This window comes from Pristiophorus japonicus, chromosome 10 (assembly GCF_044704955.1).
Source record: "Pristiophorus japonicus isolate sPriJap1 chromosome 10, sPriJap1.hap1, whole genome shotgun sequence".
In the NCBI taxonomy this organism is placed as follows: Eukaryota; Metazoa; Chordata; class Chondrichthyes; family Pristiophoridae; genus Pristiophorus; species Pristiophorus japonicus.
Window position 1 is genome coordinate 211,859,700 of NC_091986.1, and position 25,766 is coordinate 211,885,465.

The following is a 25,766-nucleotide window of genomic DNA, read 5'->3' on the forward strand; positions in this document are numbered from 1 at the left end:
ATTTTTCCAACATTCAAATAGATTCTGGATCAGTTCCTATGAATTAGAGGGTAGCGAATGTAACACCACTTTTTAAAAAAGGAGTGAGAGAGAAAATAGGGAATTATATAACAGTTTGCCTGACATCGATAGTGGAGAAAATGTTGGAATCAATTATGAAAGATATAATTGCAGCGCATTTGGAATGCAGTGACAGGATCGGTCAAAGTCAGCATGGATTTCTGAAAGGGAAATCATGCTTGACAAATCTTCTCGAAATTCTTTAGGATGTAACAAGTAGAGTGGACAAGGGAGAACCAGTGGATGTAGTGTATTTGGACTTTCAAAAGACTTTTGACAAGGTCCCTCACAAGAGATAAGTGTGCAAAATTAAAGCACATGGTATTGGGAGTAATGTATTGACGTGGATAGAGAACTGGTTGGCAGACAGGAAGCAAAGAGTAGGAATAAACGGGTCCTTTTCAGAATGTCAGGCAGTGACTAGTGGGGTGCCGCAGGGCTCAGTGCTGGGACCCCAGATATTTACAATATACATCAATGATTTAGATGAAGGAATTGAATGTAATATCTCCAAGTTTGCAGATGCACTAAGCTGGGTGGCAGGGTGAGCTGTGAGGAGGATGCTAAGATGCTGCAGGGTAACTTGAACATGTTAGGTGAGTGGGTAAATGCATGGCAGATGCAGCATAATGTAGATAAATGTGAGGTTATCCACTTTGGTGGCAAAAACAGAAACGCAGAATATTATCTGAATGGTGGCAGATTAGGAAAAGGGGAGGTGCAACGAGACCTGGGTGTCATGGTACATGAGTTATTGAAAGTTGGCATGCAGATACAGCAGGCGGTGAAGCAGGCAAATGGCATGTTGGCCTTCTTAGTGAGAGGATTTGAGTATAGGAGCAGGTAGGTCTTACTGCAGTTGTACAGGGCCTTGGTGAGGCCACACCTTGAATATTGTGTACAGTTTTGGTCTCCTAATCTGAGGAAGGACATTCTTGCTATTGAGGGAGTGCAGCGAAGGTTCACCAGACTGATTCCCGGGATGGCAGAACTGACATATGAAGAAAGACTGGATCGACCATGCTGAAATTCGCTGGAATTTAGAAGAATGAGAGGGGATCTCAAAGAAACATATAAAATTCTGATGGGATTGGACAGGTTAGATGCAGGAAGAATGTTCCCAATGTTGGTGAAGTCCAGAACCAGGGGTCACAGTCTAAGTATAAGGGCTGAGCCATTTATGACTGAGATAAGGAGAAATCTCTTCAGTCAGAGAATTGTGAACCTGTGGAATTCTCCACCACAGAAAGTTGTTCAGGCCAGTTCATTAAATATATTCAAAAGGGAGTTAGATGTGGCCCTTCCAGCTAAAGGGATCAAGGGGTATGGAGAGAAAGCAGGAATGGTGTACTGAAGTTGCATGATCAGCCATGATCTTATTGAATGGTGGTGCAGGCTCGAAGGGCCGAATGGCCTATTCCTGCACCTATTTTCTATGTTTCTATGTCTCAATGTTTCTAAGAGGAGATTTGACCGAGGTTATAAAAATCAAGAAGGTTTAAGTAAGAGACAATATAGAGAAACAGTTTCCAATGGCTGAAGGGCCGATAACCAGAGGGCACAGATTTAAGGCGATTGGCAAAAGAACCAGAGGTGACATGAGGAAAAACATTTTTATGCAACGAGTGGTTAGGATTTGGAATGCACTACCTGAAAGAGTGCTGGATACGGATTCAATAGTCGCCTTTAAAACATAGAAAACATAGAAAATAGGTGCAGGAGTAGGCCATTCGGCCCTTCGAGCCTGCACCACCATTCAATAAGATCATGGCTGATCATTCCCTCAGTACCGTTTTCCTGCTTTCTCTCCATATCCTTTGATCGCTTTAGCTGTAAGGGCCACTTCTAACTCCCTCTTGAATATATCCAATGAACTGGCATCAACAGCTCTCTGCGGCAGGGAATTCCACAGGTTAACAACTCTCTGAGTGAAGAAGTTTCTCCTCATCTCAGTCCTAAATGGCTTACCCCTGACCTTAAAACTGTATCCCCTGGTTCCGGACTTCCCCAACATCGGGAACAATCTACCCGCATCTAACTTGTCCCGTCCCGTCAGAATCTTCTATTTTCTATGAGATCCCTTCTCATCCTTCTAAACTCCAATGTATAAAGGCCCAGTTGATCCAATCTCTCCTCATATGTCAGTTCGGCCATCCCGGGAATCAGTCTGGTGAACCTTCACTGCACTCCCTCAATAGCAAGAACATCCTTCCTCAGATTCGGAGACCAAAATTGAACGCAATATTCCAGGTGAGGCCTCACGAAGGCCATGTACAACTGCAGTAAGACCTCCCTGCTCCTATACTCAAATCCCCTAGCTATGAAGGCCAACATACCATTTGCCTTCTTTACCGCCTGCTGTACCTGCATGCCAACTTTCAATGACTGATGAACCATGACACCCAGGTCTGATTGCACCTCCTCTTTTCCTAATCTGCCACCATTCAGGTAATATTCTGTTTTCGTGGTTTTGCCCCCAAAGTGGATAAGCTCACATTTATCCACATTATACTGCATCTGCCATGCATTTGCCCACTCACCTAATCTGTCTAAGTCACCCTGCAGCCTCTTAGCATCCCCCTCACAGCTCACACCGCCACCCAGTTTAGTGTCATCTGCAAACTTGGAGATATTACACTCAATTCCTTCATCCAAATCATTGAGGTATATTGTAAAGAGCTATGGTCCCAGCACTGAGCCCTGCGGCACTCCACTAGTCACTGCCTGCCATTCTGTAAAGGACCCGTTTATCCCGACTCTCTGCTTCCTGTCTGCCACGTCAGTATATTACCCCAATACCATGTGCTTTGATTTTGCACACCAATCACTTGTCAAAAGCTTTTTGAAAGTCCAAATACATCACATCCACTGGTTCTCCCTTGTCCACTATACTAGTTACATCCTCAAAAAATTTCAGAAGATTTGTCAAGCATGATTTCCCCTTCATAAATCCATGCTGACTTGGACCGATCCTGTCACTGCTTTCCAAATGCGCGGCTATTTCATCCTTAAGAATTGATTCCAACATTTTCCCCACTACTGATGTCAGGCTAACCAGTCTATAATTACCCGCTTTCTCTCACCCTCCCTTTTTAAAAAGTGGTGTTACATTAGCAACCCTCCAGTCCATAGGAACTGATCCAGAGTCGATAGACTGTTGGAAAATGATCACCAATGCATCCACTATTTCGAGGGCCACTTCCTTAAGTACTCTGGGATGCAGACTATCAGGCCCCAGGGATTTATCAGCCTTCAATCCCATCAATTTCCCGAACACAATTACCCGCCTAATAAGGATATCCTTCAGTTCCTCCTTCTCACTAGACCCTCGGTCCCCTCGTACTTTCGGAAGGTTATTTGTTTCGTCCTTCGTGAAGACAGAACCAAAGTATTTGTTCAATTGGTCAGCCATTTCTTTGTTCCCATTATAAATTCAGCTGAATCCGTCTGCAAGGGACCTAGATTTGTCTTCACTAATCTTTTTCTCTTCACGTATCTATAGAAGCTTTTGCAGTCAGTTTTTGTTTTCCTGGCAAGCTTTTTCTCGTACTCTATTTTCCCCCTCTTCATTAAACCTTTTGTCCTCCTCTGCTGAATTCTAAATTTCTCCCAGTCCTCAGGTTTGCTGCTTTTTCTGGCCAATTTATATGCCCCTTCGTTGGATTTAACACTATCCTTAATTTCCCTTGTTAGCCACGGTTGAACCACCTTCCCCATTTTATTTTTACTCCAGACAGGGATGTATAATTGCTGAAGTTCATCCATGTGATCTTTAAATGTTTGCCATTGCCTATCCACCGTCAACCCTTTAAGTGACATTTGCCAGTCTATTCTAGCCAATTCACACCTCAAACCTTCGAAGTTACCTTTCCTTAAGTTCAGGACCACAGTCTCTGAATTAACTTTGTCACTCTCCATCCTAATTAAGAATTCTACCATGTTACGGTCACTCTTTCCCAAGGGGTCTCGCACAACAAGATTGCTAATTAGACCTTTCTCATTACACATCACCCAGTCTCGGATGGCCAGCTCCCTGGTTGGTTCCTCGACATATTGGTTTATAAAACTATCCCTAATACACTCCAATAAATCCTCCTCCACCGCATTGCTACCAGTTTGGTTAGCCCAATCAATATGTAGATTAAAGTCACCCATGATAACTGCTGTACCTTTATTGCATGTATCCCTTATTTCTTGTTTGATGCTGTCCCCAACCTTACTACTACTGTTTGGTGGTCTGTACACAACTCCCTTGGTATTCCGTAGCTCCACCCATACCGTTTCCACATCATCCAAGCTAATGTCCTTTCTTACTATTGCATTAATTTTCTCTTTAACCAGCAATGCCACCCCGCCTCCTTTTCCTTTCTGTCTATCCTTCCTAAATGTTGAATACCCCTGGACGTTGAGTTCCCAACCTTGGTCACCCTGGAGCCATGTCTCCGTGATGCCAATTACATCATTCCCGTTAACTGCTATCTGCTCAGTTAATTCGTCCACCTTATTCCGAATACTCCTCGCATTGAGGCACAGAGCCTTCAGGCTTGTCTTTCTAACACACTTTGTCCCTTTAGAATTTTGCTGCAATGTGGCCCTTTTTTGCTTTTTGCCTTAGGTTTCTCTGCCCTCCACTTTTATTTTTCTTCTTTTTATCTTTTGCTTCTGCCCCCAATACTTGAAGGAGAAAACTACTGTAGGGGTACGGGGAAAGAGCGGGGGAGTGAGACTAACTGGATTGCTCTTCGAAAGAGCCGGCGTAAACTCGGTGGGCTGAATGACCTCTTTCTGTGCTGTACTCTTCTATGACCCTGATATTGGTGGCCTTACCGCCGACTGCCGCCGACTGCCGCCGAGTTTTGCCTCCGGCCTCCCCTCTGTTTCCACTTGGGCTGGAGCGGGCTGGGAGGGGATTACCGCCGGGAACCGCCCGCTGATGGCCTCTGGTGGGTGAGTCGCATAAGTGACCTCCCAACCTCCGAGCTGCCAGTTTGGTGCCGGCGGGAGTCGGCGGTGTCAGTAAGGGGGAAGGACCGCGGCGTGGAGGCAGGTCTAACGCCGACGGTAAGTCGAAAGAACAGAAAGAAAGGGTTAGTGAACATATTTTAAAACATTTTCTTACAGCCACTTACCTAGTGGGGTCCCCTGAAGGTGTTCCAGTGGGAGGTTTTTTTTTTTGTAATGATTTTTCAATTCAGGTCTTCCACCCTCCCTGGGCCCAACTCCATCCTTGGTGGCATTTACCGCCGAGATTGAGAGCTCCTGCCTGCTCGCCACCCAGATTAATGGCGTAAGCCGTTATTTTGCCGTCAGGCGGTATTGCCAACACTTTTAGAGACATGCTCCTGGCAAAGTACGGCCCGGTCCCTCGGTAGCCATCGGCAGTCCTATGGGAGGCACTTGGGCGGGCCTTGGCTTCGACCGACTTCGGGCCCTATGACTCTGATAATTCCAGCTATCGAACTGTAATGAATATATCTGCTGCTGTTTTCTACATTTTTAAATTACTTTCCCACCTATCGAATGGTTTGTGCTTATTATAAATATGTATGTGTACTTATTCCAATTGTGAAAACTTTAGTTGGCCGTAAAATATATTGCTCAGCGTGCAAATCGTGGCTTCACGGTCATAATGAATATTCTGATTTCACCATTCATTTTTTCGTTACTTCAACAACGGGTCTCAGTTAAAACGTACATGTTGTTTCCCTTCCAGAGGCTGACTGACCTGCCGGGGATCCCAGCCCTCGCGTTTGCTTTCATATCTCCTTCTTGCAGTAGGTTCTTAATCTCCTCAAGGGACCCAGCAGATTGTTGAGAAGATCATAACATAGGAAATAGGAGCGGGAGTAGGCCATTCGGCCCCTCGAGCCTGCTCCGCCATTCAATATCATGGCTGATCTTCAACCTCAACTCCACTTTCCCGCCTGATCGCCATATCCCTCGATTCCCCTCGAGTCCAAAAATCTATCCATCTCTGCCTCATAGATGGAGTATCCACAGCCCTCTGGGGCAGAGAATTCCAGAGATTCACCACCCTCTGAGTGAAGAAATTCCTCCTCACCTCAGTCCTAAATGGTCGACCCCTTATCCTGAGACGATGCCCCACAGTTCTAGACTCTCTAGCCAGGAGAAACAGGTTCTCAGCATATACCTGGCATTACCATTTCAATTTGGCCACATCAAGTTCAGCAATTTCAGAGCCTAACCGCTGCCAATCTTTTGGCTCCCTTTCCCCTTCACACCCCACCCCCGCCTTCCTCCCACCGCGCCCCCACCCCCACCCCCAGAGCCTGTTTCTTTTTTTCTCCTTGTCTCTAATGGCAGTTGGTCATTATCCCACTATTCACACCCTATCTTGACTAATGTTTATCTAACTCCTGCCATTACCATTTGAATTCGGCCCATCATCCCTTTTGTCTCTCTAATCTCTCCTGCCTTCCATCCTATCACAGACCTTCCCTTGTGTTCTTCCTTCCCCTCCCCCTTTCAGTGCTGGTTAAGAATCCGTTCTTTCCAAACACTCTCCAGTTCTGACAAAGGGTCGTCGACCCGGAACGTTAACTCTGCTTCCTCTCCACAGATGCTGCCTGACCTGCTGAGATTTCCAGCATTTTCTGTTTTTATTCCAGATTCCAGCATCCGCAGCATTTTGCTCTTATCTCAGCATCAAGCCCCCTCAGAATCATATGGACCTCAGGATCCTGGGCTTCATAAATAGAGGCAGGGCAGAAAAGCAAGGATGTTATGCTGAACCTTTATAAAACACTAGGTTCAGCTTCAACTGGAGTATTGCATCCAATTCTGGGCACCGCACTTTAGGAAGGATGTGAAGGCCTTGGAGAGGGTGCAGAGGAGATTTACCAGAATGATTCCAGGGATGAGGGACTTCAGTTACGTGGATAGACTCGAGAAGCTGAGGATGTTCTCCTTGGAGCAGGGAAGGCTGAGAGGAGATTTGATCGAGGTGTTCAAAATCATGATCATGAGGGGGCTAGATTGAGTAGATAGAGAGAAACTGTTCTCATTGGTGGAAAGGTCGAGAACCAGAGGACACACATTTAAGGCGATTGGCAGAAGAACCAAAGGCGACATGAGGAAAAACTTTTTTGCGCAGTGAGTGGTTATGATCCGGAATGCGCTGCCTGAAAGGGCGGTGGAGGTAGATTCAATCGTGGCGTTCAAAAGGGAATTGAATAAGTAGCTGAAGGAAAAATATTTGCAGAGCTACAGGGAAAGAGCAGGGAAGTGGGACTAGCTGAAGTGCTCTTGCAGAGAGCCGTCATGGGCTCGACGGGCCGAATGGCCTCCTTCTGTGCTGTAACCGTTCTATGATTCTATGAGATCACCTCTCCTTCTTCTAAGAGAATATAGGCCCAATCTACTCATAGGACAACCCTCTCATCCCAGGGACCAATCTACTGAACCCTCATTGCAAACCACTCGAATACAAGTATAGAAACATAGAAAATAGGTGCAGGAGTAGGCCATTCGGCCCTTCGAGCCTGCACCACCATTCAATGAGTTCATGGCTGAACATGCAACTTCAGTATCCCATTCCTGCTTTCTCGCCATACCCCTTGATCCCCCTAGTAGTAAGGACTACATCAAACTCCTTTTTGAATATATTTAGTGAATTGGCCTCAACAACTTTCTGTGGTAGAGAATTCCACAGGTTCCCCACTCTCTGGGTGAAGAAGTTTCTCCTCATCTCGGACCTAAATGGCTTACCCCTTATTCTTAGACTGTGACCCCTGGTTCTGGACTTCCCCAACATTCTTCCTGCATCTAACCTGTCTGAACCCGTCAGAATTTTAAACGTTTCTGTGAGATCCCCTCTCATTCTTCGGAACTCCAGTGAATACAAGCCCAGTTGATCCAGTCTTTCTTGATATGTCAGTCCCGCCATCCCGGGAATCAGTCTGGTGAACCTTCGCTGCACTCCCTCAATTGCAAGAATGTCCTTCCTCAGGTTAGGAGACCAAAACTGTACACAATACTCCAGGTGTGGCCTCACCAATGCCCTGTACAACTGTAGCAACACCTCCCTGCCCCTGTACTCAAATCCCCTCGCTATGAAGGCCAACATGCCATTTGCTTTCTTAACCGCCTGCTGTACTTGCATGCCAACCTTCAATGACTGATGTACCATGACACCCAGGTCTCTTTGCACCTCCCCTTTTCCTAATCTGTCACCATTCAGATAATAGTCTGTCTCTCTGTTTTTATAAGTATGTCCTTCCTCAGATTGTTTAACATGTCTCGACGTTCTCAGACTCCTCGCGACGATGCTACAGGCTGCACCAGAATATGAAGCGTTTCTCTGTAATCGGCTTTCTGGTTGTCCGATTTTAATTCATTAGAAATGTAAAGGTCTCTGGTGTAGGTTGTTCAAAAGGATCTCTCTGCCTAATAGCTGCTTGTAAATTGAAACAGAAGGTCTCTTACCAATACTGTTAACTCTGGGATTATAAATGAGCAAAGAACAACTTCATCATCACTGAAAATAGGACCTCCTTTCCTCCAGATTCTCAAACCATAGAAAAATCACATTCAACAATAACAACAACAACTTGTATTTATAGAGCACCTTTAACCTAATGAAACATCCCAAGGCGCTTCACAGGAGTATTATGAGGCAGAAACATTTGACACCAAGCCACAAAAGTAGAAATTAGCGCAGGTGACCAAATACTTGATCAAAGAGATGTGTCCTAATGAACATCGTGAAAGAGGGAAGAGAGGTAGAGAGACGGAGAGGTTTAGGCAGGAAGTTCCAGAGCTTGGGGCCTCAGCAACAGAAGACAGGGCCACCAATGGTGGAGCGCTTATAATCAGGGATGCTCAAGAGGGCAGAATTAGAGGGGCGCAGACAATTTAGGGGGTTGTGAGGCTGAAGGAGATTACAGAGATAGGGAGGGGGCCATGGAGGGATTTGAAAATAAGGAGGGAATTTTGAAATCGAGGCATTGCTTAATCGGAAGCCAATGTAGGTCAGTGAGCACCGGGGTGATGGTGAACGGGGCTTGGTGCGAGTTAGGACACGGGCAGCCGAGTTTTGGATCACCTACGCAGGGTAGAATGTGGGAGGCCAGCCAGGAATGCGTTGGAATAGTCAAGTCTGGAGGTAACAAAGACATGGATGAGGGCTTCAGCAGCTGAGGCAAGGGCGGAGGCGGACAATGTTACGGAGGTGGAAATAGGCGGTTTTAGTTATGTTGCGGATATGTGGTCGAGAGCTCATTTCAAGGTAAAATATGACATTTAGATACACCTATCAGCATGGTCCCACAAAACAAGAAATTAGTGTGGGATTTAAAGGTATGTTGTCCCTTTTTTGCTTTCTGGGTACAGAGCAGTGCGTACTGGGTATCCGTATTGGAAAATTGAGCGCAGAGACCGGACAATCCGTTGGGAGAGAAATAAATGTTAGCCAGGTCATCATTAGCATCACCCTGTCTGTCATGTATTCAACCAGCATTGTAACCCATGTATAATCTGACCTAAGTTGTACACTGTGAGAACACTGACCACTAGGTGGTGAACTTGTGGGAGACACTCCTAACCAAGACCTTCAGATATAAAAGGGGAAGCTCCACCCACTTCCATCACTTGAGTGCTAAGGAATAAAGGACAGGTCACAGACTGACCTTCTCTCAAGCATGGGCCTCGTGTGCATTTATACTGTATAGTAAGGACGTATCAATGGCGACAAGAAACTGGGATTTAAACCACGCGAGCATGGCCGCTAGCAGAACAGACGAGAGGGACTGTGTTAAGGAATGGTTGGGACAGAGAATCAACATTGTTAAAGCAGCACACAGTTCTACAGGCAGACAAGGGCAGTCGGGCATGCCCCAACATGTAGTCGAACCCAGAGGGGGAGTTCGACAGAGACAATGGCAAGCTGAACAGCGATTCACGCCATTGCAAGGGACAATGCGGCCAGTAATGGGGCCATCAACACCTGTTAATGGTGCACTCAAGGACAATAACAGGGGCAGTCAGGGACGATCGACTGGCAAGGGACCTTTTGTTTCAAACCGCAACTCATGCTGGAGGCGTGGAGGCACACACTCAGCCGGAGTTTGCAGAGGTGAGCAAAATACCTGCAGAAATTGCAGAAATGAACGCTGGGGGAAATCGCTGGAAGCTGAAGTTCAGTGAGTTCATGTGGAGCACGTATACAGTTCATACACCAGGACGCCACCGATAATGATGAAAGTGCTCCTCAATGGCATCCCAGTATCAATGGAGTTAGACACGGGGGCCAGCCAGTCCCTGATGGGTATCAAACAGTTCAAAAAGTTGTGGCCGTCCAAGGCCAGGAGGCCAAAATTATCGCCGATTGACGCACAGCTACGGACTTACACAAAGCAGATCATTCCGGTGCTAGGCAGCGCCACGGTAGTCATGATCCACAAAGATTTGGAGAACAGATTGCCACTCTGGATTGTCCCAGGGGACGGTCCCGCACTACTGGGGAGGAGTTGGCTTGCTGTCATGAACTGGAAATGGAGCGATGTCAATGCAATTTCCTCTGTGGAGGGAGTATCACGCTCACAGGTCCTGGACAAATTTGACTCATTATTTCAACCCGGCATTGGCACTTTCATGGGGGCCAAGGTAGTGAATCACATAAACCCGGACGCCAGGCCAGTACACCACAAGGCCAGAGCAGTGCCGTACGTGATGCAGGAAAAGATAGAAGCGAATTGGACCGCCTGCTGAGGGAAGGCATCACCTCGCCAGTCGAATTCAGTGACTGGACGAGCCCGATTGTGCCGGTGCTCAAGGCGGATGGGTCGGTCAGGATATGTGGCGATTACAAGGCCACCATCAATCGGGTGTCACTCCAAGACCAGTACCCGCTACCGAGAGCGGAGGATCTCTTTGCGACGCTATCCGGTGGCAAACTTTTTTCAAAATTGGACCTGACCTTAGCTTACATGACCCAGGAGCTGGTGAGTGAGTCGAAGAAGCTGACCACCATCGCGACACAAAAGGGGTTGTTTGAGTACAACAGATGTCCATCCGGGATTCGCTCGGCCGCCGCGATCTTCCAACGAAATATGGAAAGCCTCCTAAATTCGATTCCAGGGACGGTGGTTTTTCAGGACGACATCCTCATTATGGGTTGCGATACTGAAGAACACCTCCACACCCTGGAGGAGGTGCTACGCAGACTGGACCGGGTAGGTCTGCGACTGAAAAAGGCGAAGTGCGTCTTCCTAGCTCCAGAGGTAGAATTCCTAGGGATGAGGGTAGCAGCAGACGGGATCAGCCCTACTGCGTCCAAGACGGAAGCGATGCAAAGAGCACCCAGACCCTGTAACACGACGGAGCTGCGTTCGTTCCTGGGGCTCCTGAACTATATTGGTAACTTTCTTCCCTAATTGAGCACACTGCTAGAGCCGCTACACGTGCTACTACGCAAAGGTCGCGAATGGGTCTGGGGGGATAGCCAGGAAAGGGCTTTTAATAGAGCACACAATTTGTTATGTTCCAACAATCTGTTAACGCTATATGACCCATGTAAGAAACTTGTGTTAACGTGCGATGCGTCGTCCTATGGTGTCGGGTGTGTGTTGCAGCATGTCAATGCCAAGGGTCAGTTACAGTCGGTAGCTTATGCCTCCAGAAGTCTGTCCCAGGCAGAAAGGGGCTACGGGATGGTAGAAAAGGCGGCGCTCGCATGTGTATATGTGGTAAAGAAAATGCACCAGTACCTGTTTGGCAGGAAATTTGAGCTGGAGACAGATCACAAACCCCTAACGTCCCTTTTGGCCGACAACAAGGCCATAAATGCAAACGCATCGGCCCGCATACAGAGGTGGGCACTCACGTTAGCCGCCTATGACTACACAATTCGGCACAGACCAGGCACCGAAAACTGCGCCGATCCACTCAGCAGGCTCCCACTAGCCACCACTGAGGGGGCTACCGAGCATGCTGCTGAGATGGTCATGGCTGTTGAAGCTTTCTGAAGCGAAGGCTCACCCGTGACAGCCCGTCAGATTAAAGTCTGGACAAATAGAGACCCGCTATTGTCTCTAGTCAAGAAATGTGTCCTGAATGGGGACTGGGCAGCCACGTACAGGGCATGCCCTGAGAAATTTAAACCATTTCACAGGCGCAAGGATGAACTCTCGATTCAGGCCGATTGCCTACTGTGGGGAAACCGCGTAGTCATGCCCCAGATGGGCAGAGAGGTGTTCATCAGAGAACTCCACAATGGGCACCCGGACATTGTCATGATGAAGGCAATTGCCAGGTCACACGTTTGGTGGCCAGGGATAGACGCAGATCTGGAACCTTGTGTTTGCAGGTGCAACACGTGTGCCCAGCTGGGCAATGCGCCCAGGGAAGCCCCCCTTAGCCCCTGGTCCTGGCCCGCCAAGCCTTGGTCACACATCCATGTGGACTACGCAGGTCCTTTCATGGGGAAAATGTTTTTTGTTGTGGTGGACGCCTACTCTAAATGGATCGAGTGTGACATTTTAAATTCAAGCACATCCTCTGCCACGGTAGAAAGTCTACGGGCAATGTTCACCGCCCACGGTCTACTGGACATCTTGGTCAGCGACAATGGCCCGTGCTTCACAAGCACTGAATTCCAAGACTTCATGGCAGGCAATGGAATTAACCATGTTAGAACGGCACCGTTCAAGCCGGCCTCAAACGGCCAGGCAGAACGAGCAGTGCAGATAATTAAACAGGGGCTGCTCAGAATCCAAGGGGGTTCCCTACAAAGCCGTTTATCACGCCTCCTGTTGGCCTACAGACCCCGACCACACTCGCTCACAGGGGTTCCACTCGCAGAGCTGCTAATGAAAAGGACGCTCAAAACCCGGTTATCCCTTATACACCCCACCATGAAAGAAATTGTTGAGAGCAAGCGTCAGTCACAATGTGACTACCATGACAGGAATGCGAGGGCGCGATGTATTGATGTAAATGATCCTGTTTTTGTCCTCAACTACGCTGCAGGGCCCAAATGGCTTGCAGGCACTGTGGTTGCCAAAGAGGGAAATAGGATTATGGTAGTTAAACTTACCAATGGACAAATCTGCCGCAAATATGTGGATCAAACAAAAAGGAGGTTCAGCAACCCCATAGAAGAAGCAGAGGAAGAACACGATGTAGAGTTCACTCCACCACAGGTGACCGAACACAGGAACCAAAGGGAGCAGAGCCCAGTTACTGTGGGCAGTCCGGACAGGCCTGAGGCACCGCAAGCAGCAGACACTCAGGCCAGCGCCCAACAACCGGAGCCCCAACTCAGGTGCTCTACAAGGGAGCGTAAACCACCAGAGAGACTCAACCTGTGATCCCAATAAGACTTTGTGGGGGAGGTGATGTCATGTATTCAACCAGCATTGGAACCCATGTATAATCTGACCTAAGTTGTACACCGTGAGAACAATGACCACTCGGTGGTGAACTTATGGGAGACACTCCGAATCTAGACCTTCAGATATAAAAGGGGAAGCTCCAGCCACTTCCTGCACTTGAGTGCTAAGGAATAAAGGACAGGTCACAGACTTACCTTCTCTCAAGCATGGGCCTCATGTGCATTTATACTGTATAGTAAAGACGTATCACTGTCCTTCTTCAAATTGTTACATGGGATTTTTCACATCTACCTGAGAGGGCAGATGGGGCATCGGTTTAATGCCCCATCCGAAAGTCGGCACCTCCCTCGGTACTGCAATGGGGAGTGTCGGCCTGGATTATGTGATCAAGTCTCTGAAGTGGGGACTGATCCGATCATGGACACATACCTGACTCAGAGACGAGAGTGCTACCCACTGAAGCTCAGCTGGCGGGCAGCGTTGCTGGCTGTAAGTGGTGGGGAGCTTCTGTTGGGGAAATCTTGGCACCTGCTGGGAGCGGTATCGGGAATGTGAAGACTGCACCCCCGGCATTCCCCACCAATCAAAACGAAGGTACAGAATATCATGGGTTGTGGGTGGGACCATCTCCCGCACATGCTCCCAGGGAGCTGCAAATGGAATCATCTCCCGATTAGGCCCTTTTCTGGAGGAATAAGCCAAGATGGCCTTCCTCATCCATTTCCAGCTTGTGGCCTTGCAACTTTAAAACTCTCATCCTCGTGTCCAAATCCCTCGCCTCTCCCTATCTCTGTGATGTCCTCCAGCCTTGTAAACCTCTTAGAATTCTGCACTCCTCCAATTCTGTCCTCATATCCATCCATGATTTCCTTCACTCCACCGTTGGTGGCCGTGCTTTCAGCTGCCTGGGCCCTACGCTTGGGAATTCCCTCCCTAAACCCCTTTAAGAACATAAGAACATAAGAAATAGGAGCAGGAGTAGGCCATATGGCCCCCTAGAGCCTGCTCCGCCATTTAATACGATCGTGGCTGATCCGATCATGGACTCAGGTCCACTTCCCTGCCCCCTCCCCATAACCCCTTATCCCCTTATCGGTTAAGAAACTGTCTGTCTCTGTCTTAAATTTATTCATGACCCAGCTCTCTTTCCTCCTTTTAAGATGCTCCTTAGAATCTACCTCTTGGACCAAACTTATGGTCACCTGTCCTAATATCTCCTTTTGTGGCTCGGTGTCAATCGTTGCTAAGAAATGCTCCTATGAAGCGCCTTGGGACGTTTTACTATGTTAAAGGCGCTCTATAAAAATGAAAGTTGTCGTTGTTGTGTCTCCTGTTACAAGTCATTGGGGGAGAAATTCGGTGGGTGAGCGCCCCTGGAAAGGGTGGGAACAGGGGCGCTAAAGGGGTTCGGAGCCGCGAGCGCCGGTATTCGCGCCGCTCGGCACATTCCGCATGCCGGCACCGGCGGCGGTGACCAGTACCGCCCGGGAGCATCGCGCCAGTGTCCAACGGCCCCTGTCTCGACAGCGCGATGCGATATTTGGTTGGACTGGCACCCGTAGCGCCCCCTAGTGACACCGCCAGAGAAAGCAGGCAGTCTGAGCTGTTCCGGGGGCGCCATGGGAAGGAATAACTGAAAAAGGTAAGTGAAATCGATATTTCTTTGGGGGTTTTTTTTGCGATTCACCTTTATTTGGGGGAAGTACTTTATTGGGAATGTTTTTTTGTGCCGACTTTTTTGTTGCAGGGAGGCCTTTCTTAGGGCACTCCGAGGCCGGCTATTTAGCGATGGATTGTCAGTTGCTCCACCGGTCTAGCGCCCTATGAGAGGTGTGGGACGCTTCCCTTCGCGCTCCACTCCACTCTCAAGGCAGGCAACCGAATCTTTTGGCTGCCGTCGCCAACCATTTTCCGGCGCAAAATTTACCGACCCGCCGCCATTAGCGCCCTAATCCTGCAAATTCATTGGCAGGATAGGCGCACCAACATCAGCGTTCTCTGTCAGGCCAACATCCCCAGCATCGAGGCACTGACCATGCTCGACCAGCTCTTTTGGGCGAGCCACATCGTCTGTATGCCCGCCGCTAGACTCCCGAAACAAGCACTCTACTCGGAGCTCCGTTGTGGCAAGCGAGCCCCGGGTGCACAGAGGAAACGCTTCAAGGACACCCTCAAAGCCTCCTTGAAAAAATGCAACATCCACACCGACTTTTGGGAATCTCTGGCCCAAGACCGCTCAAAGTGGAGGAGGAGCATCCGAGAAGGCTCTGAACACCTCGAGTCTCTTCGCCGGGAGCACGCGGAAGCCAAGCACAAACAGCGGAAGGGGCGCACGACAACCCAAGCACCCCACCCACCCGTCCCCCCAACCACTGTCTGCCCCACCTGTGACAGAGTCTGTAGATCCCGTAGTGGTCTCATCAGTCACCTAAGAACTCATTGTAGCGTGGATGCAAGCCATCCTCGGCTCCGGGGGACTGCCCGAGAAGAAGAAAAAGAAGTTTCTGTAGTGTCCTTACACCTTATTATCGAATCACATGAGGCACATTCTGCAGACAAGGTCACTACATGACCTGAACCTTTATTCCCAGGACCAAGAAGTGCTGACCCTGCATGGGACCTCCCTTTATGTACCTGGATAAAGGGTGAGGAGTGTCTCCCACAAGTTCACCCCTGTGGTCAAGGTGTGCATTTCTCAGGTGTATACAGTGTACAGTGTTGTTACATAAAGGTTACAGTTGTGTGAAGGTTACAAACATGACATCACCCCAACGTCTTTGGGTCAAAGATTGAGTCTTTCAGGCAGTCGCTGCACTCTCGTTGAGCGCCGCAGTTAGGGCTCTGGTGGTTGAGCCTTGGCATGCATCTCTGTCGCCTGAGGTGATTCCGGTCTGTCCAGGCTGGCCGCCGGGACTGTGCATGCTGGTGAATGTCCTTGTTGCTCGTTCACTGGCGGTGGTGTGGGTAACATCTCATGATCTTCCTCAGGTTCCTCAGTGTCCATGCTGGACCTTTACTTGGTCCAGATGTTTGTGGCATATCTGCCCATTGTTAAGTCTGACCACTATGACCCTATTCCCCTCTTTGCCGATTACAGTACACTCAAGCCACTTGGGTCCCAAAGCATGATTGAGAACGAATACAGGGTCATCGATTTCTATACATCTCCCCACTGAGTTGCGATCATGGCACTCGACTTGGGACTGGCGCTTGCCCTCAACAATGTCTGACAGGACTGGCTGAATGAGGGACAGCCGCGTTTTAAGCGTGCATTTCATGAGTAGTTCCGCAGGCGGGACTCCCGTGAGCGAATGCGGGCAGGACCTTTCGGCCAGCAGGAGGCGCGATAGGCGGCATTGAAGGAAAGGTCCTTGAATCCGGAGCATGCCCTGTTTTATGATTTGAACCGCACGTTCCGCCTGGCCATTGGAAGCCGGCTTGAACGGTGCCATCCTGACATGTTTGATACCATTACGATGTTTGATAAATTCCTGGAATTCATAGCTAGTGAAGCACAGGCCATTGTCGCTAACCAGGATGTCCGGCAAGCCGTGGGTCGCAAAGACTGTACGCAGATCTCCACAGTGGTGGGTGTCATGCACGAATTCAATATGATGCACTCGATCCATTTCAAGTATGCATCAACAACAATCAGGAACATTTTCCCCATGAACGGGCCCGCGTAGTCTACATGAAAACGTGATCATGGCTTGATGGGGCAGGACCATGGGCTGAGTGGGGCCTCCTTGGGGGCATTTCCCAGCTGAGCACACGTCGTGCACCTGCGAACCCAGTGTTCCAGGTCTGAGTCAATTCCCGGCCACCATACATGTGACCGGGCAATGGCCTTCAATAGCACGATGCCTGGGTGCTCGCTGTGGAGTTCCCTAATGAATGCTTACCTTCCTTTCTGGGGCATGACTACCCGGCTGCCCCATAGCAGGCAGTCGGCTTGGATGGAGAGCTCATCCATCCGTCTGTGAAACGGTCTGACCTCCTCGGGGCACACTCCGTGTGCGGGCACCCAATCCCCAGTCAGGACACATTTCTTTATCAGGGATAGGAGGGGATCTCTGTTGGTCCAGATTTTGATCTGGCGGGCTGTGATGGGGGAGCCTGCGGTGTCGAAAGCCTCAACGGCCATGACCATCTCAGCGCTTTGTTCCGATGCCCCCTCAGTGATCGGCAGTGGGAGCCTGCTGAGCGCGTCAGCGCAATTTCCGGTGCCTGGCCAATGCCGTATGGTGTAGTCATACGCAGCCAGCGTGAGGGCCCATCGCTGTATGCGAGCTGACGCATTGGCATTGACAGCCTTGCTGTCGGACAACAAGGATGTTAACGGCTTGTGGTCCGTTTCTAACTCGAACCTTCTGCCGAAAAGGTACTGGTGCATCTTTTTCACCCCGTAGACACATGCGAGTGCTTCCTTCTCAACCATCCCATATCCTCCGTTCTGCCTGGGAGAGCGACCTGGAGGCATAAGCCAGGTTGGAGTTGGCCCTCATCATTATTCTGCTGCAACACGCACCCAACCCCATAGGATGATGCATCACATGTTAAATCCAGTTTCTTACAGGGGTGAAACAAGGTCAACAGCTTGTTAGAACAAAGCAGGTTCCGCACCCGATTGAAAGCCGTTCTTGACCATCCCCCCAAAACCATGCGCAACCCTTACGCAGGAGCACGTGTAGCGGCTCCAACAATGTGCTTAAGTTCGGCAGAAAGTTCCCGAAGTAGTTCAAGAGTCCCAGGAATGACCGCAACTCCAATGTGTTGCCGGGTCTGGGTGCACGACGGATCACCTCCGTTTTCGATTCGGTGGGCCGGATCCCATCTGCGGCAACCCTCCTGCCCAAAAACTCGACCTCTGGGGCCAAAAACACACACTTAGCCTTCTTTAGTTGCAAGCCTACCTGGTCCAGTTGGCGTAGCACCACCTCCAGGTTGTGGAAGTGTTCCTCGGTGTCTCGACCCATGATTAGGATGTCATCTTGGAATACGATTGTTCCAGGAATGGATTTAAGCAAGCTTTCCATGTTCCTCTGGAAGATAGCGAACGCTGAACGAATGCCAAACGTGCACCTGTTGTAAACGAATAGCCCCTTGTGCGTAGTGATGGTGGTCAGAAGCTTGGATTCTTCAGCCAGTTCCTGGGTCATGTCGGCTGAAGTGAGGTCCAACTTGGGTGAACAGCTTGCCCCCTGCCAGCGTGACAAAAAGATCCTCTGTTCTCGGAAGCGGATATTGATCCTGTATGACACTTGGTTGATGGTGGCCTTGTAGTCGCCACAAATCCTGACCGAGCCATCCGCTTTAAGGACAGGAACGATGGGGCTTGCCCAGTCACTGAATTCAACAGGCGATATTATGCCCCCTCTTAGCAGCCTGTCCAACTCACTCTCAATTCTCTCACGCATCACATACGGCACGGCTCTGGCTTTGTGGTGCACTGGTCTGGTGTCCGGGGTGATGCGTATCAGTACTTTGGTGCCCTTAAAAGTCCCGACACCTGGTTGAAAAAGTGACTCGAATTTCTGTAGGACCTGTGAGCATGAACTTTGCTCCACAGGTGAAATGGCGTGCACATCCCCCCATTTCCAGTTCATCTCGGCTAACCAGCTCATCCCCAAGAGCACGGGACCATTCCCCAGGACAATCCAGAGTGGCAGCCGGTTCTCCGATCCATTGTGTGTGACCACCAAGTTTGCACTGCCTAGCACTGGGATGATCTCTCTGGTGTAAGTCCATAACTGCATGTCAATGCGTTCCAGTTTGGGCCTGTTAGCTTTGAGTGGCCATAGTTTTTCAAATTGTTGGGCACTCATAAGTGACTGGCTGGCTCCTGTGTCCAGCTCCATGGGTAACGGGATGCCATTTAATAGGACTTTCATCATCATAGGTGGAACTTTGGCATACGAGCTGTAGATGTCTGCCACATGAACCCGCTGGACTTCAGCATCCATAGCTTTGCCCCAAGCATCAACCTACCTTGCAGACCCCTCATCTGGTTCCTCTGCCTCGTAAACTGGCCTCGCTATGGGCTTTCTGTACATTTTGGCCAAATGTCCATTGAAGTTACAGTTTCTTCAGATAAATTGTTGAAACCTACAGGTTTTCGCAGCATGTCTGCCACCGTACCTCCAGCGTGAGCTGAGATTGTTGTGATCAAAGGAACTGTTACCAGGCATTCCTCTCTGATTGTCTCTTTTATTAATCCTGAGCACTCTGTTGGTGAGTGTCAATGGTCCCATCCCGGGTCGCATTGTCCCTGGTGATGGCGTGAATTTCCGATCCCCCTTCCATTGTCTCTGTTGCTGGCCCACCCTAGAGTCTGATGCTGCCTGAGCAGTGTCGAATTGCCCTTGCCTGCCTGCAGGGTTCTGAGTCGCGTTTACAATGTTAACTCCCTGGTCCATTGCCACGTTGGAACCAGGGCTGCGTGCGTAAATTATCTTGGTCTCCTCTTCCCCTGCCATGAAGGTCTGAGCTATCAATGCTGCCCTTTCCAAAGTCAAGTCCTTGGTCTCAATCAGCTTCTTCAATATTCCGGCATGACCAATGCCCTCAATGAAGAAATCCCTTAACATCTCCCCCCTGCAGGCATCTGTGAACTTACAGAGGCTGGCCAAACGCCGAAAGTCCGCAATGAAGTCCGATATGCTTTGTCCCTCCCGACGCCGGTGTGTATAGAACCGGTGCCGGGCCATGTGTATACTGCTCGCCAGGTTGAGGTGCTCACCGATCAGTGTGCTGAGCTCTTCAAAGGACTTGTCCACCGGCTTCTCCGGTGTGAGCAGGTCGTTCATCAGCGCATACGTCTTGGATCCACAGCTGGTCAGTAGATGCGCCCTCCGCTTGTCAGCCGCTGCATCTCCCAGCCAGTCCTTCGTGACAAAGCTCTACTGGAGCCTCTCAATGAAATCGTCCCAGTCCTCACCAACACAGTACCATCCCTCTGTGCTACCGGTGGCCATCCTCGTGGGTCGCTGATTCCCGTTTCTCGTCGCCAAATGTAGTGTCCTTACACCTTACTATAGAATCACACGAGGCATGTACTGCAGACAAGGTCACTCTGTGACCTGAACCTTTATTCACAGGACCAAAAAGTGCTGACCCTGCGTGGGACCTCCCTTTATATACCTGGATGACCAGATGAGGAGAGTCTCCCACAAGTTCACCCCCTGTGGTCAAGGTGTGCATTTCTCAGGTGTATACAGTGTACAGTGTTGTTACAGTTATGTGAAGGTTACAAACATGACAGTGAGAACCTAATTTTCACCCTTTTGTGTTTCCAAAGTCTGTCACTTGGCCAGATCTCAATCTGTCACTGCAGGAACAGGAAAATCACCACATTCTGCAGCTCGACAAAATTCTTCTAAATCCTGAAGAGGCTGACTGATGCATAATTTAAAACATCAGGTTGAAGGTTAAATTAGTTATTGAACCGCCCGAAGGCTGATATTATCTATTTTGGTGGGGGAGTCGACAGGATAAGTGCTGACTGCATAAATCATCATATTGCATTTAGTTTGGCTCAACACCACACGATCAAGCTTGCGAGGGTTGGTTCCCTGGCTCAGTCGAGAGCAGAGCGTGATATTAACAACGTTATAAACTGATGGAAGGTGCATCGCCCCCCCCCCCCAGCCCGTCTGATTCTCCCACACGTGCTCCCACCCGGTGCCCGAGCACCACAGAGAATAAGTCGCCCTCCCCTCCTTGTCTCCATTCTGCACTGCCGTGGGTCGCAGTCACTGAATCTGGACGGTTGTCTGAAGGTGTGTCGAGAGAACCCAGGGCCTTTGTCAGAGGCAGCTGTGGCTGGGTGGGCAGCACTCTCTCGGTGGGAGGGGCTGGGAGTGCTGCTAGGCGTTTGATGACTGCAGAGAGCCGGAGTGAGTTTGGAAAAAGATGGTGGTGGGTTTCTAGGTTGGTCTGTTTTCAGCTTTTATTGTCACTGCCTCTAACTGAATATATTAAACAAGAACGCCATATTGTTTGAGCACAGCCGTGTACTTGGCTATTTTGCTTTCAACATTCTTCTCCGCAATTTTCTTCAGTTTCAAAACTTTCTTCTTTTTCTCATAGTGAGTCTTGGCCTTTTCTTTACGCTTCTCTTCGAGAGTGGCCGTAGCGGCCTGGTATTTCCAGCCAACCTCAAAGGCAAAGGCGTCCCAGAAGAGTAAACTTGCGAGTTGGCATCAAACGTACAATCTTCAGGGCTGCTGGCACAACCATGCGTTTTCTCTTGTCATATGGAGGCGGGATCCCATCAAAGACCTTCAGTCTGTCCAGGGCAGCTTGACCTCGCTTTGTCTTGTGTGGCAACATGCCTCTTACAGTCCTCCAGAAGATTCGGCTTGGTGCTCTGTAGTGATAGGGGCCACGAGAAGGGTTAGTATTCATCCTCCTGCGCAAGAACGAAAGGTACTTAAGCTTGTTTCGGTAAAAGTTGCCCGGGATGTTGATCCCTTCGCACCTGACCACCACCACCTTATGGTCCAGCAGGATCTGTTCGGCCACGATGGCGGCCAGGTGGCCCAGGAGGTGTCTGCGGCCATCCAGGAGCAGCACCTTGCTGAAGCCGTCCACCATGGCGCCCGAAGATTTTTGACCCAATAACAGGTGGCTGAGAGGCCTGGAGTGCTAGGCCCCTCAGAGGACGATGTTCCCAGGCCTGGAATGCTGGGCCCCAGAGAGGACGATGTTCCCCGGCCTGGAGTGCTGGGCCCCTCAGAGGACGATGTTCCCAGGCCTGGAGTGCTAGGCCCCTCAGAGGACGATGTTCCCAGGCCTGGAATGCTGGGCCCCAGAGAGGACGATGTTCCCAGGCCTGGAGTGCTAGGCCCCTCAGAGGACGATGTTCCCAGGCCTGGAGTGCTAGGCCCCTCAGAGGACGATGTTCCCAGGCCTGGAATGCTGGGCCCCAGAGAGGACGATGTTCCCAGGCCTGGAGTGCTGGGCCCCTCAGAGGACGATGTTCCCAGGCCTGGAGTGCTGGGTCCCTCAGAGGATAATGTTCCCGGGCCTGTAGTCATCATCAACATAGGCAGTCCCTCGGAATCGAGGAAGACTTGCTTCCACTCGAAAAGTGAGTTCTCAGGTGACTGAACAATCCAATACGGGAAGTACAATCTCTGTCACAGGTGGGACAGACAGTCGTTCGAGGAACATAAGGGCATAAGAACATAAGAAATAGGAGCAGGAGTAGGCCATACGGCCCCTCGAGCCTGCTCCGCCATTTAATAAGATCATGGCTGATCTGATCATGGACTCAGCTCCACTTCCCTACCCGCTCCCCATATCCCTTTATCCCCTTATCATTCAAGAAACTGTCTATTTCTGTCTTAAATTTATTTAATGACCCAGCAAATGCCACAGATTTCCAACCCTGTGAGAGAAAACATTCCTCCTCATCTCTGTTTTAAATGGGCGGCCGTTTATCCTAAGATCATGCCCTCTAGTTCTAGGGGTACTGAGGTGAATGATCAGCCATGAGCTTATTGAATGGTGGTGCAGGCTCGAAGGGCCGAATGGCCTACTCCTGCACCAACTTTCTATGTTTCTATGTTTCTATGTTTCTAGTCTCCCCCATCAGTGGAAACATCCTCTCTGCATCCACCTTGTCAAGCCCCCTCATAATCTTATATGTTTTGATAAGATCACTTCTCATTCTTCTGAATTTCATTGAGTAGAGGCCCAATCTACTCAACCTTTCCTCATAAGTCAACCCCCTCATCCCCGGAATCAACCTAGTGAACCTTCTCTGAACTGCCTCCAAAGCAAGTATATCCTTTCGTAAATATGGAAACCAAAACTGCACTCAGTATTCCAGGTGTGGCCTCACCAATACCTTGTATAGCTGCAGCAAGACTTCCCTGCTTTTATACTCCATTCCCTTTGCAATAAAGGCCAAGATACCATTGGCCTTCCTGATCACTTGCTGTACCTACATATTATCCATTTGTGTTTCATGCGAAGTACCCCCGGTCCCGCTGTACAGCGGCAATTTGCAATCTTTCTCCATTTAAATAATAACTTATTCTTTGATTTTTTTTCTGCCAAAGTGCATGACCTCACACTTTCCAACATTATTCTCCATCTGCTAAATTTTTGCCCACTCACTTAGCCTGTCTATGTCCTTTTCTAGATTTGTTGTGTCCTCCTCACTCGTTGCTTTTCCTCCCATCTTTGTATCATCAGCAAACTTGGCTACGTTACACTCGGTCCCTTCTTCCAAGTCGTTAATATAGATTATAAATAGTTGGGGTCCCAGCACTGATCCATGCACCACCCCACTAGTTACTGGTTGCCAACCAGAGAATGAACCATTTATCCCGACTCTCCGTTCTCTGTTAGCCAATCCTCTATCCATGCTAATATATTACCCCCAACCCCATGAACTTTTATCTTATGCAGTAACTTTTCATGTGGCACCTTCTGGAAGTTCAAATACACCACATCCACCAATTCCCCGTCATCCACCCTGTTCGTTACTTCCTCAAAGAATTCCAGTAAATTTGTCAAACATGACTTCCCCTTCATAAATCCATGCCGACTCTGCCTGACCGAATTTTGCTTTTCCAAATGTCCTGCTGCTGCTTCTTTAATAATGGACTCCAACATTTCCCCAACCACAGATGTTAGGCTAATGGGTCTATAGTTTCCTGCTTTTTGTCTGCCTCCTTTTTTAAATAGGGGCGTTACATTTGCAGTTTTCCAATCTGCTGAGATCTCCCCAGCAGGGAGTCGGGAGACGGAGCGGTGCATCGTCAGGAGGCCTACAAGAGGCGAGCAGTGTCGAGGAGACCCAGCCGGGAGTCGGGAGGCGGAGCGGTGCATCATCAGGAGGCCTACAAAAGGCCAGCAGTGTCGAGGAGGCCCAGCCGGGAGTCGGGAGGCCTACAAGAGGCCAGCAGTGTCGAGGAGGCCCAGCCGGGAGTCGGGAGCAGCTGCAGCAGGGAGGCAAAAAAGAAGTAGAAAGAAATCGAAAGATGGCGTCACAGCCAAGGGGGTAAGTGATTGGCTGGTGATTGGTAAGTAGTTTTTCTTTTTCTTTTCTTTATCAATATCTTTAGCATTGTTGTTGCTAATTTAAGTTTATCTAAGGGTTAAGTCATGGCAGGAGAGGTTGGACACGTGTTATGCTCCCCCTGTACAATGTGGGAAGTCAGGGACGCTTCCGGTGTCCGTGACGACTACGTGTGTGGGAAGTGTATCCGCCTGCAGCTCCTGACGGACCGCATTGAGGCACTGGAGCTGCGGGTGGATTCACTCTGGAGTATTCACGATTCTGAGAATGACGTGAATAGCACATTTAGTGAGTTGGTCTTACCGCAGGTAAAGGGTACATAGCCAGATAGGGGATGGGTGACCAACAGGAAGAACAGTGCAAGGAAGGTAGTGCAGAGGTCCCCTGCGGTCATCCCCCTGCAAAACAGATACACCGCTTTAGGTACTGTTGAGGTGGATGACTCATCAGGGGAGAGCAGCAGCAGCCAAGTTCATGGCACCGTGGGTGGCTCTGCTGCACAAGAGGGCAGGAAAAAGAGTGGGAGAGCTATAGTGATAGGGGATTCGATTTTAAGGGGAATAGATAGGTGTTTCTGCGGCTGCAACCGAGATTCCAGATGGTATGTTGCCTCCCTGGTGCAAGGGTCAAGGATGTCTCGGAGCGATTGCAGGGCATTCTGAAAAGGGAGGGTGAACAGCCAGTTGTCGTGGTGCATATAGGTACCAACGATATAGGTAAAAAACGGGATGAGGTCCTACAAGATGAATTTCGGGAGCTAGGAGCTAAAATAAAAAGTAGGAGCTCAAAAGTAGTAATCTCAGGATTGCTACCAGTGCCACGTGCTAGTCAGAGTAGGAATCGCAGGATAGCTCAGATGACTATGTGGCTTGAGGAGTGGTGCAGAAGTGAGGGATTCAAATTCCTGGGACATTGGAACCGGTTCTGGGGGAGGTGGGACCAGTACAGACAGGACGGTCTGCACCTGGTCAGGATCGGAACCAATCTCCTAGGAGGAGTGTTTGCTGGTGCTGTTGGGGAGGAGTTAAACTAATATGGCAGGGGGATGGGAACTTATGCAGGGAGACAGAGGGAAGTAGAATGGGGGCAGAAGCAAAAGATAAAAAGAAGAAAAATAAAAGTGGAGGGCAGAGAAACCTAAGGCAAAAAGTAAAAAGGGCCACATTACAGCTAAATTCTAAAGGGACAAAGTGTGTTAGAAAGACAAACCTGAAGGCTCTGTGCCTCAATGCGAGGAGTGGAGGGTAGCCAATGTAACCCCACTTTTTAAAAAAGGAGGGAGAGAGAAAACAGGGAATTATAGACCGGTCAGGCTGACATCG

The 25,766-nt window shown here is 49.4% G+C and overlaps 1 pseudogene; it reads right to left on the minus strand.

The window, feature by feature from the left end:
• Positions 1–21,357: 21,357 nt before the first annotated feature.
• LOC139274915 (large ribosomal subunit protein uL13-like) lies at positions 21,358–22,007 on the minus strand (annotated as a pseudogene).
• Between the last annotated feature and the right edge of the window lie 3,759 nt (positions 22,008–25,766).